The sequence below is a fragment of the Monodelphis domestica genome, chromosome 4 (genome assembly GCF_027887165.1).
Source record: "Monodelphis domestica isolate mMonDom1 chromosome 4, mMonDom1.pri, whole genome shotgun sequence".
Lineage (NCBI taxonomy): Eukaryota > Metazoa > Chordata > Mammalia > Didelphimorphia > Didelphidae > Monodelphis > Monodelphis domestica.
The window spans coordinates 302221497-302242329 of record NC_077230.1 but is presented as its reverse complement, the minus strand read 5'-3'; the positions used below and the strand labels follow the sequence as shown (position 1 = coordinate 302242329).

At 39.3% G+C, this 20833-nt stretch overlaps 1 long non-coding RNA gene across 1 annotated transcript in view; it reads left to right on the top strand.

The window, feature by feature from the left end:
• Positions 1-1779: 1779 nt before the first annotated feature.
• Positions 1780-20833, top strand: part of LOC130453812 (uncharacterized) — a 51732-nt gene continuing 32678 nt past the window's right edge. The window contains exon 1 of the long non-coding RNA XR_008911385.1: positions 1780-2154. This is a non-coding gene — a long non-coding RNA (uncharacterized LOC130453812). The remainder of the gene's footprint in view (positions 2155-20833) is intronic.

The window sequence follows — 20833 nt, the reverse complement described above, 5'->3', positions numbered from 1 at the left end:
AGAATGAGAGAACTCCTCTTTGGAAAGGGGTTCAAAAACAAAATTGAATGAACAGGACTAATTGAAGGGCTAGATAGAAGGGGAAATCTATTTGAGTAAGTGAGGACAAAAAAAGAGAGGAAGAATTAAATACAAGAAGGAAAAAATAGGGATTATTAAACAAAACTCCAAAGAGAATGGAATAACTAAAAGAAAAAGGGGGTCATTGGTGAAGGAAAGGGAACCACAGATAATAAGGTTACCTCAAAAAAAAGAAGCTAAAGTAACTAAAGAGATACTGTTGTGTTCATGAGGGAAGAGGGAAAAATTATAACTTGAAAAATCAATATCAGAGGTAAAAGAGAAAAAGTAAAGCTAACACTCATAACTTTAAATATGAAAAGTTTAAACAGCACGAAATTACTAGATTAAATAAGAAAACAAAACTCTATAACCTGTTATTTATAATATGCACAATGCTTTCTCGTTTTTTTATCTTTTTTTTCTAGTTGATGTTAATTTTTACCTTTATTTTCTAAACATTCAATAATCTGATCACATACAGACTAATGATTCTGAAATGGCTCACCTATCAGTAATCAGATATTTCTCATGCCAAGTATTTTTTTTAAAACCCTTACCTTCCGTCTTGGAGTCAATACTATGTAAGGCAGAAGAGTGGTAAGGGCTAGGCATTAGGCATCAGGGGTTAAGTGACTTGCCCAGGGTCACACAGCTGGGAAGTGTTTGAGGCCAAATTTGAACCCAGGACCTCCTGCCTGTAGGCCTGGCTCTCAATCCACTGAGCTACCCAGCTGCCCCCATGTCAAGTATTTTTAAACAACTTTCCTCTTCCCCCAATCTAATAATGTCTTCTCTCACAGTGTATCACATCTACTTTTTTCATGTCTTGGGTCTACCAAGTCATTTATGGATTAAATTCCTTGAAGGTGGGGACAATTTGGACCTTTCTTTGTATCTTTGTATTCCTATCCCCTGGCTTAGTGCCTGGCACAGTTGATAAATCCTTGTTGACTTAACTTAATTCCTATTTAAATAAAATATCCACCATGTCTTCACTGCCCATTTTGATAGTTAAGTCACTGAATATCATGGTAAGGATTGTCTCATTTTGGAGGATTTTGTCAAGTGCTTCCTATACATCCTCTGCTTCTCCATCTTATATATGTTATAACTATCTTTATGATAATCTCTTGTTTATGCTCTATAGGAGAAATCCAAGGTGGAATGATCAAATGTCTCATGAGTTGGCATTTCCTGATATCTTTAGTAGTATGATAAAAATATTTTTCAACTTTAATTGGATTTTGTGAGGAGTATGATCTAATCTTAGATTTAATTGCTATTCTTTTATGTCTTCTGATTGCTAGGTGGCTCAATGGATAGAAATTGAAGCCTGGAGACAGGTCGTCTTGCATTCAAATCCAGCCTGGCACTTCCTGGCTGTGTGACCCTGGGCAAGTCACTTACCCTTACTCCTAGCGCTTACCACTCTTCTGCCTTGGAACCAATACCAATACCCAGCATTGATTCTAAGATGGAAAGTAAGAGTTTTTAAAAATACATTTAAAAAAAAATCCAAATGGAGAGGGCAACTAGGTGGTTCAGTGGACAGAATGAAAAGGAGGTCCTGGGTTCAAATTTGACCTCAGATGCTGCCTAGCTGTGTGACCTTGGGCAAGTCACTTAACTTGAATTGCCCTGCGTTTACCACTCTTCTGCAAGGCGGAAGGTAAGGGTGTTTTTTTAGCAGAAGAAAAAAAAATCCTTTATGAATGCTAGCTCCTGCCATTCATTGTGGGTTTTTCTTCAGTAGCACAAGCTGCCCCCATCTCTGGCTCTGAGCTGTGGGTCCCGGCTCCCCGCTTTTCTCCTGTCTCCGAAGGCTTGCCTGGGTAAGAAGGCGCGTCAAGTGCGAAGCGTCGAGGGCGCCGCCCATTTTTCTCAAGCTCCGGTTCCTTGGAGCCCGAAAGAGAGGAAGGAGGAAGGAAGCTCCCGCCTGGCAGCCCGGCGGGTGTGCGGGCTTTTCTTCCTTAGCCATCTGTTTTAGCGGATGCCAGCCCCCCACCCCCACCCCATCCCCCGCTGTTTTACAGAGGAAGGATTCTAGATTCCTGATGAAATGGAGCGTCCATCCCGGCAGCCTCTTCCCAGGTGCGCCTGCGGGAGGGTTTACCCTGGCGGCGTGTGTCGGGAGGGCTTCCTTGTAAATCAAAAGCAGCTTGCCTCTCTGAGGTCAAAACCACAAAGAAGTTGGTGCGGCCGATGGAAAAAGCAGGTGAAAGTGCTTCCTCCGCACACAAACGCTCCCTCTCTTTAAGTGAGGTTCCAGTGTAATCCGTAGGGGCGCGCGGAGAAGAACCCCCGTTTCCATGCCTGCCGACGGCCAGACTTTGGGGGTCAGCTGCGGGGGTAGGAGGTCGGCTCTAGCGGTCTTTTTTGGAGCCCCCATTTCTGAGAGGGAGCGTCTTCTGAAGGGGCCCTGGGGAGACCGACGTCTTCTGGCGAGGGATCGATTGAGCGGGTGTCTGCTTTTATGAGACTCTCTGTGCCTTATGGGACTTTTCTTGTATGGAGGTGTGGCCCGAGGCCCAAAGGGTATCCCAGCGGAGTGTTGTTTTTCCTCTCCCTTTTAAAAATCTAAACCCTTATTTTCCGTCTTAAAATCAATACCATGTATTGGTTACAAGGCAGAAGAGTGGTAAGGGCTAGTCAAGGGGGGTCATAAATGACGGCTAGGGAGAGTCTGAGATCAAATTTGAACCCAGGCCTGACTCAATCCCCCGAGCCACCTAGATGCCTCTTCCTCTGCCTTTTTTTAAAGGGGAAAAATGCCCGGCCTAGAAGAAAAATCACCTTGTGTGCTACATTTTCACATGAATGAAATCTGGTAAAAATGAAAGTAAAGATGAGCCAGGAAGAGGGGGGAGGGGAGGAATCAGCATTGACAGCAGGAGGGAGTGCTAAGGAAGGCCAGGAAAACATCCCCACCTATTTTACTTTGGTGATTTTTTTTTTGGTGTAGTTTTGTGGGCTGATTATATCAATGCTGCCAAAACCACCTTCTCCCAATTGCCCTGCCCAATATGTCACTACTGTCACAGCAACACATGGTTTTCCAAAGAGCAGGGGTTGGGGCAATTACCGCCTCCCCTCCCCCCACATTAGTTGTAAGACTTGGCTTGGCCCTGACTTAACACAAATTTAAGGAGTTGACAAATTAATTGTACTTGGGAATGTCTACTCCTCCAAGTGGAAACCTCTACTCTTCCTTCTGGGGGATGTGGAATTAGGAAAACTTCTATAACTCTATTATAGGAGTTGAAATGCATTTTTTTCCCCCTGGGAAAAAGACAGAGCAAGAGTTAAATCACTAATGCAATATGCTTCAGGCATTTTATGAGTTAAATAAGCTTGTTTTCAACACTGAATCAAAATCCATTTTGATTTCTGAAAATATTCAACAAAATTAACAAAACAAAAAAAAGCCGCCTCCAAGTAACACAATTCTTATACTAAATTGCTATTGGTTTATAACTAATCCGCATATGTCTACACATCAAAAACAGTAAATGTCCAAACATAAAAATAATGACACTCAACATAATGTGAGTTGCCAGTAATGTAAAAATATAAGAAAACCTTTCAGAGTTCACAAATATGTTATAACTATCAGCAAGATAACTAATTGTAAAATTATTCCAACAATAAGCATAGATGTGTTTTGTACTTTAGATTTAGACTTGTTTTGAATTTGTGTTTTGTGAAGACATTAGTATTTCCATACTAGATAATAAGATATCTGATTACCAATTAAGTGACATTAAATAGACTATTAGGGGCTGGCCTAGGAGAGTTACCATAATTTGTAAGTTTATTTATTTTTGGATAAAATGTTTTCTAGTGGAATCCAGCCCTTGTTGAGGATTATGACTCCTTTGTTAATTGTCAGATGCCCATAATCTGTTCTAGAAAACAAGCATTGCCATATATCTTTGACCTCTTTGTTTTATAGTGTATGAGGTTATTTTCGTATTGGAAATTTTGAAACTACAAAGACAGTTTTAAAATCTAGTAAGAGTCTAGTATGAAGATGATTAAAGTACTGGACATAACCTTGGAGTCAGGAAAACATGGGTTAAGTGTAAAATCACAGGTCCATCTCCATAGAGACAAAACTTATTGAAAATAACTCGTGAGGGGCAGCAAGATTTCTCATACTGTCAGACACTTCCTAACTGTATGACCCTGAACAAGCCACTTTGCCCCCATTATTTTACACCTTACTTCCCTTTACTACTAGTATATCTGAGCTGTTTTCTTTCCCTGCTCCCCAATTTCATTAAAGTATTTGATTTTTTATTTAAAAAAAAATCAGTATTGAAAAATCAATACACAGTATTGATTCTAAGAAGGTTAGGATTTAAAAAATGAAAAGAACTGATGCTTACATCAGTGTATTTTGAATCAATAGCAGGAAGACATTGGTAAATAAAAGTCCACAGGTACAGAGGTTCTAGAATAAGTGAATCACTGGACATTTCTATGAGACCCTCCAGATTCAATGAACAACTATCAGACCTTTAAGTATTTGTTAGAAAGTGTCTTCTAGCTTCCCAGTCAAGATATGGGCTCATCACTTCATCCCTGGCAGAGAACTCCCAGGAAGAAAACAGTATCAGTTAGATGAGAGAAGCTAAATGCTCTGACTATGCATGTGTGTTCAGACTTTATAAAAATTCAATTATTGGGTTAGGTAAATAGAGGAAACCACTGAATGAATTTCCATATCACTCTTGCCCCAGGGCTGTGGTGCATTTCCTATTCTGGCTTTTGCTTTTATAATGTTATAATGTTGATAATAATCAACACAGTAATACAGCAGAACTCAAATCTTAAAATAATAAAAAAGGAGCTAAATATATTTGTGGCTAGTAGAAACAAGTAGAGGCCATCCAGTAGAGTCCTGATGAAGGAGAGAATAGGTAATAAAGGAAGAATGTAGGCATCAGAATTGTTAGCAACTAGTCTTTTCAGCAACCTCCTGAGGGCTTTCTTCTCTGAGAGGTTTAGCTTGGTGACTTGGCTGAAGTGATAATGAACAGGAAACCATATGGAGAGTTTCTGTGGCCTTCTATAATTTTCTGTGCACTGAAGAATTGGAACTGGCCATTCAAAGGTGATGGTCAGAAAACAACTTCTCTAGAAATGGGAAAACATACAATTTGACACAATTTGTTCCTTGGGAAGTTACTTTTTGTTTGTTCATTTTTTAATCATGCTACACAAAATTTTTTTAGAGACAGATGACTTTTTATGATTATCAGTCCAACAGGTTGAAATAACAAGCCACATAGAATGTCACCTCTCAAACACAACCTTTGGATATCTAGCTCTTCTGTTTTGAGTAAAAGAACACTCCAGTTTTTAGAATCCACAGAGGAGATATTACCTGCTTTACACAAAATAATCCCACCTTCCCCCAAAGAATACAAAACCACTTGCTATCTACTTGGGAACTGGAGAAATGATATACAGGAATTCTGCATGGGGAAAAAGCGTTAGTATGAAATGATGATAGTATTTCCTCTATTCCCCAACTTGACCACTTTTTAAGGGAAAATGTCAAGATCTCAACAACCCAAGGCCTTCCCAATAAATCCCTGGTCACTTTGATATAGATACACACCCCTCCCAGATCCCCCGCTCCCCCCCTTCAAATGTCTTTGAGTAGTTCAAATAACAGTTGAATATCCCTATTATAGCCTAGACTTTTTGCAGATTTCCTATGTAGGTTCATACAGCCCTGTATTACATTTCCAAGGGAACTTCTTTTATTAGGTTTTCAATATAAACAGTGGTTTGGGGAATTAGTTCTCACTGGCCACATTTCTGTCTGTTAGTGAAAAAGGAGAGAGGTTCTTTTAACCGTCTATTCATCTTCTGTCATCTTCCATGCTATGAGATTACAGAGCTGGAAGAAACGTCAAGAGGTTATCCCATATTAGCCTCTTTGGCTAGCAAGACCGCACTTCCAACTTCCAAAGAATCTGCTTATTGATCTTTTTAAAGACCCCTACAGACAGCCATTCTGCTATGTCCCTGGCAAGGCTGGATCAGGGTTTGATTGCTTTTCTTGAGAGGAAGCATGGTATGAGGGAAAGATCATTGGACTGAGTCTCATTCCTCAACCTGACAAAGGCTGTATGACTGGGCAAGGTCCTTGACTTTTCTCTTTACTGTTTTCATCTTTAAAATGATAATAATAATTGTATTAGTGATTCATTGGATTGCTGAGGAAGAGTGAAGATCAATCAATCAACAGACACTTAGGTGTCTAGGAACTATGTTAGGTAACAGAATGTAAAATTGAGATCAAGAGGGCAGCTAGGTGACTCAGTGAATAGAAAACCAGTCCTGGAGATGGGAGGTCCTGGGTTCAAATTTGGCCTCAGACACTTCCTGGACAAATCATTTGATCCTTGTGGTTTAGCCCCTTCTGCCCTTCTGCTTTGGAACAGATTAATTAAAAAAATTTTAAAACCCTTACCTTCCATCTTGGAATCAATACTGTGTATTGGTTCCAAGGCAGAAGAGTGGTAAGGACTAGGCAAAGGAGGTCAAGTGACTTGCCCAGGGTCACACAGCTAGGAAGTATCTGAGGCCAGATTTGAACCTAAGGGCCTCCCATCTCTAGGTCTGATTCGGTCCACTGAGCTACCCAGCTGCCCTCCAGATTAATTTTTATCATTTAATCAAACAGACTAATTTTTATCACTGGTAAATTTTTATTAATCAAATCAATTTTTGTTAATTAACCAGATTACATAATTTTTATTACTTAATATTGATTAATTCATCAATATTGATGAATTAATCAAACAGATTAATTAATATTGATTCTAAAACAGAAGGTAAGGGTTTAAAAAATAAAAAGAAGTGAGATCTAGCTCCTGCCGTCAAGGAGCCTATATTTTACATCAAATATTTTAAAAATATATACAAGGTACATATACACGATTTTCACTTTACCTCTGTGTAAAGCAGGGAGGCAGGAAAGGGGCTGTGCTTCTGTTGAGGGAGGGGGATAGTAAATGTGGGATCAGATCTGGGTCCAACCACATGGGAACCTGGTCTTCTGAGAACAGAGAGGAAGTACCTTCGAGGGTGAGGGGCGCACATGTGGGGGCTGGACACAGATACACAGGAGAGGAGAGATGACAGTGGAGGTGAACAGACGCTTGTCCCTGATTACCACAGCATGAGAAAATTAGGAGGAATGAGCTTTAAAGGAAAGATAATAAGTTCTAATAAATGTGAGGTATTATGGGGAGAAAGTACATTGCACGTGAAGTCAAGTGGCCTTAGCCCAAATCCAGCCCTGTTGCATACGACTAGATGGTATCCGAAGCCCCTCTTGTTCTAAGTTCTACTAGGCTGTGATCCTATTTTTGCAGGTGAGAAGCCCTTCCTAACTAAACTCTCTCATAAAGCAATTTAAGCCCCATTCTAACTTGAGAGTGTCAGATCTTATCTTGGCCTATTCTCACCTTACTTACCAACTTACACTCTATCAAAGGAGTACTTTCTTTTTCTTGAACATACCTGCCCCCACCATGAATTCAACTCTACTTTTATTAACCTTCCAATATATACAAGGTACTGTGCTAGGTGCTGAGGACACACAGATATAAATAGAAACATTTCTTTCCTAAAAGGATTCATATTTGATTAGGAGATACAAGGAGTAAAAAGATAGGCAGATGAAAGATCATTTGAGGAGAAAGTGAGTCTTAGAAAGACAAGAAAGACCAGGAAAGATTTGATCTGAGCCTTGAAGGAGCCAAGAGGAAGAACATTCCAAGCCTAAGGGTCAGTTTGTACAAATAATGGGAATGGAGTGGGAAGGAGAGAAGGGAGAGAAAGAAGGATAGAATTTCAAAATCAGAGTATGAAAAAGATCAGTTTATCAAAAGTCTGGCAAAGTAAGCTTTAGGCCAATTGGGAAAGGTTTAAAATGGCAAGCTGAGAGGTTTCTATATTATCTTGGGAAGCTACTGAAAGCTTTCTAACAGTGTTAAACCTGTGCTTTAGGAAGATTTTTTTTTTCCACCTCTATGGAGGATGAATTGGAGAGAGATTGGAGATGTATGGGAAGACCTAAATTTAATTCCCAGCTTTGTCACTTACTAGATCTGTGACCTTGGACCAATTGTAGCCTCTCTACAGGAGAGTAATACTTATATTCCCTACCTTGTAGTATAGTGGGGGTCAAATAAGAATGTATGGAAGACTTTGTCAACATCAAATATTACATAAATATGATATTCTATGATATTCTAACTTCTATCAGTTGTATCTGACTCTTCATAGCCCTATTTGGGGTTTTCTTGGCAAAAAATACTAGAGTGGTTTGCCATTTCCTTCTCCAGCTCATTTTATAGCTTAGGAACAGAAGTAAACAGGGTTAAGTGACTTGCCCAGTGTCACACAGCTAGTAAATAACTGAGGCCAGATTCGAACTGCAGAAGATATGTCTTCCTGACTTTAGACCTAGCACTTTATCTTCTGGGTTACTAATTGCCCATTCTACCTCTCTTCCTATAGTGTGCTTACAACCTGATGGGAAAACCTGATGGGAAAACCAATTTTAAGAAAGTTCTTTTTTTAATACTCTGTTGAAATCTCATGTCCTAACCTTTTAGAACCCAGAACCTGTCTGATCCTTCTGCATGAAAAATGTGAAGATGGAGAAACTAGGTAGCACAGTGGATAAAGCACCAGTCCCAGAGTCAGGAGGACCTGGATTCAGCTGTGGCCTCCTGACAACTGCCTACTGGGTAATCCTGGGCAAGTCCCTTAACCTCCATTGCCGAGCCCTTGCTGCTCTTCTGTCTTAGAACTGATTCTAAGTTAGAAAGTAAGAGTAAAAAAAAAAGTGAATACATTGATCATTGGATGGATTTCTTCTATTTTGGTTAAAATGTACCTAGTTCCTTCAGTGGTTTTTTTTAACCTTCCAAAATCCTCACCAACAATCCCACTCATTAAAAAAAATGTTTATTGAATGACTTTTATATTATAAGAATAGCAATCTATTAAGATAGACATAAATGAACATATTTTAAGATTGTAATCAGATCAAATTTATTTATTATTTTGTAGCACAATAATCAAATATAAATGGTAAGCAGTTCTGATAAATGACTTCAGTACTATTTTTTTGTATGCAAACTAAGTATTAATAAATAGAGCTGAAGAGTAAGGGAGAGGGAAGGGAAGTAGAAGGAGGGAATAGGAAGCTTCTCTGAGCTCTCTGTAGAGGTAAGGGGTAGGATGGGCTATTGGATGGAATCAGGAATATCTGAATAGAAGTATGGCCTTTGAGTTGGGCCTTGAAGAACAAGTAGGTATTCAAAAGGTGGAGGTTTTGGCTTTTTTTCAGGGTGGTTGGACAGTACCTTTCAGGCTTGGGGACAATCAAGGAGATTGTTACCAAATGCATTATAAGCACAATATAACCCAGTGCCAATAGGATGGATAAGTAACTAGAATAGCTGAGAAGACTGGATTTGTAGAGATGGGTGGGTAAAACCCATACTTAATATTTTGTTACTTAATACTTAAATTTGGTGGCCATTCTCTTCCGTGCCCTCTTTTTTTTTTTTTAACCCCTTACCTTCCATTTTAGAATCAATACTGTGTATTGACTCTAAGGCAGAAGAGCAGTAAGGACCAGGCAAGGGGGTTCAAGTGACTTGCCCAGGGTCACACAGCTGGGAGGTATCTGAGGCCAGATTTGAACCCAGGACCTCCCATCTCTAGGCCTAGCTCTCAATCCACTGAACTACCCAGCTGTCCCCTTCCCCCCCCCCCCCTCCCCGGGTCCTCTTGATGGCAAACATCTCCATAGTTGGTCCATAACCATGCAAGTTGAGTGAAGGCAATGGTAGACCTTAATAAGGAGCAGTACCTTTCATCTACCTGAATCTTTATCAGACTGATAAACTTTTATTCATTTACATAGACAGAAAAGAGTATCACATCTCCTTCCCTCTGAGTAATGTGACTCTTTTCTATTGTGATATCGAAATCACTTTAAAAGACTGATATATATATTAATTTAAGGTTGCCAAGGAATTCAGCTATGTAATTCCTAAATGAAAACTCAAGTCAGCAGTCAACCTTTTGGAGTTTTTAATTACAAACAGGAAGAAGAAAGGTAATATATATATATATATAGAGAGAGAGAGAGAGAGAGAGTGAGAGAGAGAGAGAGAGGGAGAGAGAGAGAGAGAGAGAGAGAAGAGAAAGGGGAGAGAAGGGAATAGGGCTTAAATACCCCCTCTGCTTAGGCTGGGCCAAAGGCCCAAGCCCTTAGATAGCTGAGGCAAAGAAAAGAGATCAGTCCCTATCACTCACATGACCAAAATGGAGAAACAGTCTCAGGGGCCTCCACCTCCAGCTTCCTTCAGAGCAAGCCCTCCTCTCAGACCTCTCCAGGAGCTCTCTCCTCTCAGACTCCTTCAGAGCAAAACCTCTCAGAGCAAAAAACTCCTCAGAGCAAAACCTCTCAGAGCAAAAAACTCTCCCCTCTGTCCTCAGACCCCGCTATCTTTAAGGAAACCATCTAAGTTCCCTCCCCTCAGTTCTCACATCTACCAATCACTGTCGATGTCTCCTCTGTGCCAATGGTGGCTCTAGTTTAACCCAGGACTGCCCAGAGGTCTGTGGCTTTGCACATGTCTGTTGAAGGTCATATTCTCAAATAATTAAATCTTGATCTTTGCTGCAGCCCTTCCTAAATCCTGTTACTCTAAGTAGGGTGGAGATTGTATTTTTCAAGACCTGGTTCTGTCATTCCAAGTATCTCTATTGTATCAATTCTAAAATCAATCATGACTCAAAGAACTTCCTGTCCTATGCTTAAGCATAGGTCAAAACCCTTTCCATTGTTCAGCAAAAGGTTTCTGTCCTAAAGTAGTCTTAAGTAGGGAGGAGAAGGATCCTCCCATGCCAAGGGGTTTCACATTCCAATAGAGTTCTTACTATCAGTAGGAAATTTTTTTCAGTATGAAATTTCCCAATGGGGAAATTTCCAACATTCATAAGTCTAAGAAATTTTTAAGGTTTATACTATGGTACCTCTAGCTTTCTATTTGGTCCAGGTGGCATAGTGGGAAATGTGCTGAATCTGGAGGCAGAAAGATGTGAGTTCAAATTTGGCCTCAGACACTTGCTAGCTGTGTAACTCTGGTCCCATTATTTAACTTTTATTTATTTCAGTTTCTTCATCCGTAAAATGAGGATAATAGCATCCATTTTCCCTGGGATGTTATAAGGAATAAGATTTAGCACAGTGCTTGGTATTTTGAAAGTGCCATCCAAATGTTATTGTTATTGTTACTATTATTTCAAGTTGAATCATTTCCTCATGAGGATCAACCAGAGTTGGGCTATCGAAATCTAGAGAAGAAAGGAGATGCATGATGACAATCTGCCTATATTTGAAGCATTTAAAGAGATGTCCTTTAAAAAAAAAAGGTTCAGTTTCTCTGCTTGACCCCAAAGTACCAAACTATAGTTCATGCAAAAGGTATTAATTATAGCAAGGAATATTTCACTTTTATATAAAGGAAAGTTCCTATTAATTAGTGAGATCCCAAAGTAGGGTTTGATACTTGTTCAGGAATATTTGTAATTAAATGGACTTTGAAAGTTCCCTCCCCGTAGTTATTCTGTGATTGTGAGTTTGAGCTCTGCTACTCATTCCCTGTATGAACTTTAAAAGCTACTTGACCTCTGGTCCTCGTTTTTAAAAAATCCATCTTTCAAACTTAGTATCCAATCAATGGAAAGATCCACTACAATTCTTGATGAAAATCCAATCTATCTCTGGATAGAGAACTGATGGGCTCCGCATGATTGAAGCATACTTTTTTTCATTTTTTTCTTCCTACTCATCCCCAGACCATGACAAAATTCTTTGTATGACTTCAAGGTATAAAAGGTATCTTTTGAGGGCAGCTGGGTAGCTCAGTGGTTTGAGAGCCTAGGTCTAGAGATGGGAAGTCCTGGGTTCAAATCTGGCCTCAGATAATTCCTAGCTGTGTGATCCTGGGCAAATCACTTAACCCCTGTTACCTAGCCCTTGTCATTCTTCTGTTTTGGAACCAATACACAGTATTGATTCTAAGGCAGAAGGTAAGGGTTTTAATAAAAAAATTTTTTAAAAGATATCTTTCTTGACCTCCAAATGAGTAGGGGAGGGGATGAAGGGTAGGAGAAGTAGAACTGAAAATATACAATAAATAAAATAAAGTTTGTCTTTAAAATTAAATTAGACTACATTCTGTGTTCTCTTCCAACTCCTAGTCTGTGATATTCTCCCTTGCTATCTCATCTGCTCTGGACTATAGAAGGGCCAGTGATACACTGAAAAATAAATAGATACCTACAATCACTGCCCCTCAGTTTTATGACATTAAAAAAATAGAAAATGCACTGGGGTTCTCATGAGGATATAATGAGTTAATATTTCTAAAGTATTTTGCAAACATTATAGTGCTATATAAAGGATAGCTATTACTATTACTATGGAGAACTATTTAGCAATCTGTCAATAAGCCTTTATGTACTTGAAGACAATTATTCAATCAAGGTATTTTTTTTTTTTGTGGATAAATAGCTCTCAGTCGATTTATTCTTAGAGAGCCAATTTTTTCCATCTATTTAAAGGCATATTTCATTTTTACATAAAGGAAAGTTTCTAACAATTAGTGAGATGCCAAAGTAGAGTTCGATACTTGTTCAAGAATATTTATAATTCAATGGACTCTTATCTGTCTATCAGTCTAGCTGTTGAGCCATCTGCCTAGCTGTCTAGTCACCTAGACACTAACTGTCTAGACCGTCTAGATTCCATATAGCTGTCTAGCCGCTCTGATACCATATAGCTGTCTAGATGCCGTCTAGATGCCATCTAACTGTTCTAAGCATATGTATTCTAGACACCGTCTAGTTGTCTAGAAGTCAAGCTGTCTAGAGGCCATCTAGACACTGTCTAGCTGCTATTTAGACACCAACCATCTAGTCTTCTACACAACATCTGTCTAGATGCTGTCTAGCCTGTCTAGCCATATGCTGTCTAGATACTGTCTAGACATTGTCTAGCCACCATTTAGATACCATTTAGTCATCTAAACAAGTCTAGATGCTGTCTAGACACCATCTAGCCATTGCTGTCTAGACGTCTGGATGCCATGTAGATATCTGGCCATTGCTACTTGAGAAGATTATGCAATTGTAGTATGCTGTAAAGATGCCTACATAATTTAGCTTCTGTTATTTACAGATTACTCACATGATCTTGCTGATGGCAATATAAGTCCTTCAGACAAACATTTACAGCTACTGCTTTTTATCTGTTCAAGCAACAAACATTAGACTAGTTAGCCCAAGTATAACAAAATAAAACAAATTAGTGGTTCTCATACTGCATTTACTGGACATAAAAGACCCCCTTTTAAAACCCTTACCTTTTTCCTTAGAATCAATATTATGCATTGGTTCTAAGGCAGAAGAATGCAAGGGGGGTTAAGTGACTTGCCCAGGGTTATGCAGCTAGGAAATACCTGAGGCAGATTTGAACCCAGCATCTAATCTCTAGGCCTGGCTCTCAATCCACTGAGCCATCCAGTTGCCCCTTAAAGGACTCTTTCTTGATTCTAATCTGTTAAAACATTAAACTAGTTAACCTAGTATAGCAAAATAAAATTAGATGGCTTTCACTCTGCATTCACTGTGTATAAAGAATCTCTTCTCCAATCTACATTCAAGAGTTAACCCTTTTCTTCCCCAGTTTAGTTCCCAAAGCAAGCAAAACCCAAGAGTAATCCCAGAATTCATGTCACAGTGAATAGTGAGAACCAGAGGTAGGACTGGTTTTGATTAGCTTTTTATTGTTGTTTTTTAAAAAAACAACAGCATAATGGCAAAACCAGAAAGGAAATCATTCTAAAACCCTAACCCCTGTGAGGTTTGGGGTTTTATAAGTAAACTGCAAATAAAATACTTTTCTAAAGAATAGGGTTTAAATTTACTCTTGGTATCACATATAATCAGAATTATTTGTTAAATACAGACAACACCTAGGCAGCACAACAAAAGCAGAAGCACAGCAAATCCCAATGTGATAAGCAACCTCACAGAACAAAACATCAATCTATTAAAAGTTTTCTGATGGTGAATTCAATATAAAATTTTAATTTCAGATCTTAACAATTATAATTTTTTGTATACATTTAGTCAATCAAGAATCAAACCTCAATCCAAGTCACTGCATATGCACATTGAAACAAAAAAGTACAAGTCATGAAAAAAAAGTGCAGAAAATTAAATTGGTCTGTCAGCATTTGAGAACCCCAGAGCATGCTGTTTACTGCTCTTTATGTTGACCTTTCTAAGGGAGAACAGATTGGTTTCTTGGTCTTCTAGTACTGCCCATAATTTAAGTTAAATGCACTAGTATTACTTTTTAAAACTGATTATTCTATTACTTAGTCGTGATTAAGAAATACTATAGAATCTTCCATGTTAGGTGCTATAGAATCCTGAAAATATATTACCCTCCGGTCATAGCTATGTTTAAATTCCATATATCTTCATTTATGCTATTTATTTATTTTTGGTACTATCTTATTTTTAAAAGATAATGTTTTATTTTTTCACCCTTACATGTAAAAACAATTTTTAACATTCATTAAAGCTTTTTTTGAGTTCCAAATTTTCCCCTCCCTCCCTGAGGCAGAAAGCAGTTCAAAATAAGCTATTCTTATACAATCATGCAAAGCATATTTCCATATTAGTCATGTTATGAAAGAAAGCACAGATCAACCCCCACCCCCATTAAAAATAGTGAAGAAAGTGAAAAATAGTATGCTTTGATCTACATTCAGATTTCATAAATTCTTTCTCTGGAGGTGGGTAGTATTTTTCATAAGTCCTTTTGGAATGATCTTGGATCACTGTATTGCGGAGAATAGTTGCAGAGAATACAACTGGTCATTGTACAATATTGCTGTTACCACATACAATGTTCTCCTGGTTCTATTCACTCCACTTTGCATCAGTTCATGTAAATCTTTCCTGGTTCTTCTGAAAGCATCTGCTTGTCATTTCTTATGGCACAAGAGTGTGCCACCACGTTCATATACCACAACTTGTTCAGCCATTCCCTAACAGACAGGTGTTGTGAAAATTTCACCTTTTAAGATTGTTATATTAAAACTGTGGTCACCAAGGAATTTACTTATAAAATGCCTAAAATGAAACACTCAAGTCAGAATGGAATTTATGGTGGTTTTAATCACAATGGGAGTAAGAAAAAGGAGAGGGAGAGAAGTAGAGAGGAGAAAAAGAGAAAGGGGTTACTCAACCTCTGGCAGGGAGCCAGAGGGAGTTTAGGCCCAAAGGGGCCAAGGTAGAGAAGAAGAATCAGTCCTTGACTCCGGTGACCGATCTGAAAGGAAGCTGTCTGCGGGCCTCCTCCCTGTTCAAGCTCCTAGCACCAACTCCTAGCCCTGTCCACAGGAAGTGAGCGAATTCCCAAGGCTGCTCTCTCCGTCACTTCCTGTGCCTTACAAGTGCCAATGGTGGCTCAAGCTTGGCTTAGGACAGCCCAGGTGGGCAGTTAGTGATTTCTGATTTGTCATTGACTAGCACATGCCCGTGTAGTGTGGGTGTGCACAATTTTGGGTGCCAGACCAAGCTAGATGGAGATTTTAAAATTCACAGTGTCCCCTCAGTTTCCAATTCTTTGCCACCACAAAAAGCTATAGCTTAATTTGTCACCCTTGTAAATGATTCCCAAGGCATCATCCTTTCCCTCCCTTTCTGAGTTCTGTTTCCGCGTCTCCAAAAACACAAATAAACTAAAGTAAAAAAATTCCAATTTATTCTCTAGTCAAAAGACATTATCCCAATGATGTCATTTTGGTCCCCTTTGAGTATGAATATTTCTCTAATAATTAGCTAGCATTCCTATGTTCTTTTAAGGTTTACAATATGCTTTACAAATATTATCTCATTTTATTTTCACAACAACCCACTAAAGGGTAGGTGCTGTTAGTCCCATTTTTACAGATGGTGAAACTGAGGCAAGCAGAAGTTAAGTACTTGCCCAGGGTCACCCAGCTAGTAGTAGGTGTCTGAGACTGGATTTGTATTCAAGTCTCTCTGACTAGGTCTAGTACTCCATCTACTGGGCCACTTAGCTGGTCATCTTGTTGAATATAAAGTGACATTCTGTTGCAAATATGTCATAGGTAGCAGGAGAAAAGGCTGTAAGCTGGTGAGGGTGACTGAGACTTTGTTCCAAGCTGCATCTCACAGTATCTAAGCAGCATAAAACCACCAGGATTTAGCTCCTGGGCGGCAGCTCTATGATTCTGCCATGCTGCAACTAATATTTGATAAAAGGACACTTGGGACATTTGATAGAGCTTACCATTGCTTTCCTCAAAATCCTTGTTCAAACCCTAACTTTATAGAAGACGTTTTTCTAGACCATAAAATCAGAGAATTGTAGAGTTGGAAAAGACCTAAGAGGGCAACCAGTCCATCCTTATCCAAATGATGAATTTCAATACAATATTCTGGATATTTCATCCCCCCTCCAGTTTGAAGACCTGTAGAATCAGGGAACTTATTACTTGGCCCTTTCCTCCCCATCCCCTAATCCCTTATAAAGTAAACCCTTTGCTTTTTTGGGTATCTTTAATTGTTACATTTTCCCCATAGTCTGATCTGAAATCTGCCTTTCTAACTTTTATTTATTGGAGCCCTGTGAGCCCAAGCAGAATAAATCCAATTCTCCTTGCACAGTGACCTTTCAAATACTTGGAAGTCAGCTATCCTGTCCCTTCAAGGCCTTTTCGTGGGGCTGACCATCTCAGGTTCCCTCAACGGCTGCTTGTATGGCACAGTTTCGCACTTTCTCACCATCCTGCTTGCTCTCTTTTCAGAGCATCTGAGGATGGTAAAGGTGGACTGTTTTAAGTGAGCCCAGGCTTAATGAACTGCAAAGTGATCCCTTCTTCCCTAAGTGCCCACAAACTTTGCTTTCATAAATTGCTCTGGAATTTTGCTTGGGATGGATGACAAGCTCGCAGCTGTAGAGTTTGATATATGTAGGATCATCCTGTTGATGGAAACTGGGATGACATTTTACCAGCTCTGTCCTTCAGTCTTGTTCATCGCAGTTGTGCAGATAGCTAGAGCAGAGGTTCTGAACAGAATCACACCCCATTGCTTCTCCCACTAAGAAAGAAATTGTCTGAAGTCAGGTCAAGAGAATAACAACGGCTTCACGTTTAGCAGAGAAAAGCTTCTAGCAGACGATTTGATAAGTCAAAGTTCTCCATAGTAATTGTTGTTCATTTGTGTCCAACTTTATTCTTTGTGACCCCATTGGGAGTTTTCTTGGCAGAGGTAATAGAGTGGTTTGCCATTTCCTTCTCCAGTTCGTTTTATAGAGGAGGAAACTGGGGCAAACAGGGTTCAGTGACTTGCCCAGGGTCACTCCGCTAATAAGAGTCTGAGGCCAGAATTGAACTCAGGAAGGTGAGTTTTCCTGACTTTAGGTATAGCACTATCCACTTTGCCACCTACTCTACCTCTCTATTACTATTACGTAGTAATAGCTAGCATTTATATAGCACTTTAAAGTTTGGAAAATGCTTTATGTTATCTCATTTTATCCTCACAACCACACTAAAAGATAGATACTATGGTTATCCCCATTTTACAGGCAAGGAAACTGGGGTAGATATGAGTTTAGTGACTTGCCCAAAGCCACAAAGCTATTAAATGTCTGAAGCCAAATTTGAACTTGGGTCTTTTGACTTCAAATCCATTCATCTATCCCCTGTACCATCTAGCTACCTCATAGAATATAAATATAATAATTAAAATGATGAATATATAACCAATATAATTATAGCAACATATAATTATATGATAGTATTATATAATGTGATAATATAATAGAAATAAAATGTAAATAATCCAATATTGCCTCCTTTCTAGCTTTTTGATCTGGGTGAGGAATTAATCATCTATCTCTTCTGACCTCTGTAAAAGCAATATAGGGAACTGTTTAAATTTATGGCCACTTGATGGTCCCTCTATTGATTACATCCCAGTGCTCTCTGCCATATTTCTCTACCCTCCCTCCTCACCTTGGTGCATGGATTTCTAAACAGATAAATATCCTCTTCATGTACAATTCTGTCTCCTTTCCTATCTAATATATTCCTTTTCTAATTCAAGGTTTGCCTCTCCATTGTCATTTTCCAGTTGTGAGTCTCTCCACGAGTCTCTCCAGCCCACTTTATTTATTACCATTTTATGCCCAGTATTAGTATATAGACATCTGAGCCCATGAGAAATGTTTCTTTCTCTCTTTCCTATAATTGTCTCCTCTGAATTGGTGACTACATTTCCTATTCTTTTTAGGTTATATCTACTGCTCTTTATGATATTTGACTTAGCAGTAATATTGGGAGTATTTCAATTTCCTTCCCTTTTTTATCTGAAAACCTTTTTTCAAATAAAATTTATTTGTATCTTTCAGTTTTAGATTTCCTAAATTCTCCCCATATTTTTTCCTTTTCTCTCCCAGATAATCACTTCTTATAACAAAGAAAGGTTTTTAGAGTGTGGGGACAAACTCAGCAAAAACACTCAGTATGAGAAAAATCTGACAATAAATACAGTACCCATGGATAGGGTCCCCACCCCGAGTAACGGGAGCAGTAGCTTTTTATATCTTTTCTTTGGGCCAAGTAATTGTAATTTTGCAACATTCATTTTTGATTATTTTTAGTTATTTTTTCCATTTAGCACATATATTATTTTCTGGGTTTTGTTTACTTTGTATCAGTTCATGTATGTTTTTCCACTTCATTTATCATATTTATAATTTAATATAGCAAAACAATATGTTAACATTCACAACACACATTTAGTCATTCCCCAGTTGATGGGTATCTACTTTGTTTCAAGTTCTTTAATGCCACAAAAAATTCTGCTATAATAATTTTGACATATGTGCATGTTCTTTTTGTCAATGATCACCTTAGTGGTATATGCCTAGCAATGGAATCCCTGTGTCAGAGTTAGGACATTTTAGCCATCTTATTTTTGTAATTCTAAATCGTTTTGAAAACTTTTAAAATCATATCTACAAGGGGGCAGCTGGGTAGCTCAGTGGATTGAGAGTCAGGCCTAGAGGTGGGAGGTCCTAGGTTCAAATCTGGCCTCAGACACTTCCCAGCTGTGTGACCCTGGGCAAGTCACTTGACCCCCCATTGCCCAGCCCTTACCACTCTTCTGCCTTGGAACCAATAAACAGTATTGAAAAAAAAAATCATATCTACAAGTCTCCAGGAAGTACTTTTTTTCTCTTTACAGGAACTGATTCTAGGCTAGAGCTCATCATTCTGATCTTCCACCCTTCAGGCAAAACTTCTACACTTTCTTCTTATTCAACTATTTGCTTAACACACCACCTTCCCCCCATCCACCTTATATCTCCCAAGCCTTTAGTCTCAGTAAAGAGCAGAGATGCAAATCAGTCTTGTCTCTCAATCATTCAAAAACTTGCCTAGGTGTTCATAATGCCTAGACACTGTTTTCAGGTTCCTTCTGGCTGTATCATTGCTTCCCACATGGGTCACCAGCAGTGGGTAGCAATCCTTAGGTTTGACAATTCTCAGGAGGCTTTCTGTCACATCACAGATTCATGCCCTGGAAGACAGCACACCATCCAGTTGTTCATGTTGGATTGACATATGGCTACCTCTGTTCCTATCAGCAAGATATTGCCTACTAACCCAATATATCATTTCTTCCTAGGGACAGTTATAGGTGTTGCTATTCTTTGTAGCATCTACATTGACACCTTATTCCTTTGTGGAACACAACATATTCTTTTATTTTTTTTAACCCCTCCCTTCTGTCTTGGAGTCAATACTGTGTACGGGCTCCAAGGCGAAAGAGTGGTAAGGGCTAGGCAATGGGGGTCAAGTGACTTGCCCAGGGTCACACAGCAGGGAAGTGTCTGAGGCCAGATTTGAACCTAGGACCTCCCATCTCTGGGCCTGGCTCTCAATCCACTGAGCTACCCAGCTTCCCCCTCCTCCTCATATTCTCCTCTCTTCTAACCTCTTGATCTTTATAACCTTGGCTTGCATTCCCCAGACATCTTATTCCCATCCTTCTTTGTCTTCCTTTTCAGTATGATCATCCATTCTATTAAGGACTTTTTCATCCTGGTTAAACTAGAGAGTAGCTTCCCCAGTCTTTTTCACTTTCTCCTCTTAGCACAAATACTGATGGGCACTTATTTCACACGTATTTGTTGATTGCTTGTGCTGGAAACAGTAAGATTTCAGCAGGTACTAGAATGGCTCCCTTGCCCTCTAGTTCTTACTGTCATTACGATGCTCTGTTATCTGTGGCTTCCCTCGACTATTCTCTCTGTGAACTTCGGCAGCAAACTGCCTGGTGGCTGCGCCTGCTCACTCTTGCCAAGGATTTGGAGGCTCTCAGCTTGCCGAGGCAGTTTAGGGACATTTCTCTTGACTTCCCCTCCTAATCTTCTAGCCTCTCACGTGTAAACAGCAGGGATTACTGGTTCCCTAATTGCCTCCAAGGAGTCCCAGTTGACAAGTATTTTTCAAGGAATGGTGCCAGAAAAATTCTAAGTCCACTCCGCACTTCCAGTTGCTCCTCCCTTCCCCCCCCCCCCTCCTTCTTCCATTCACATTCT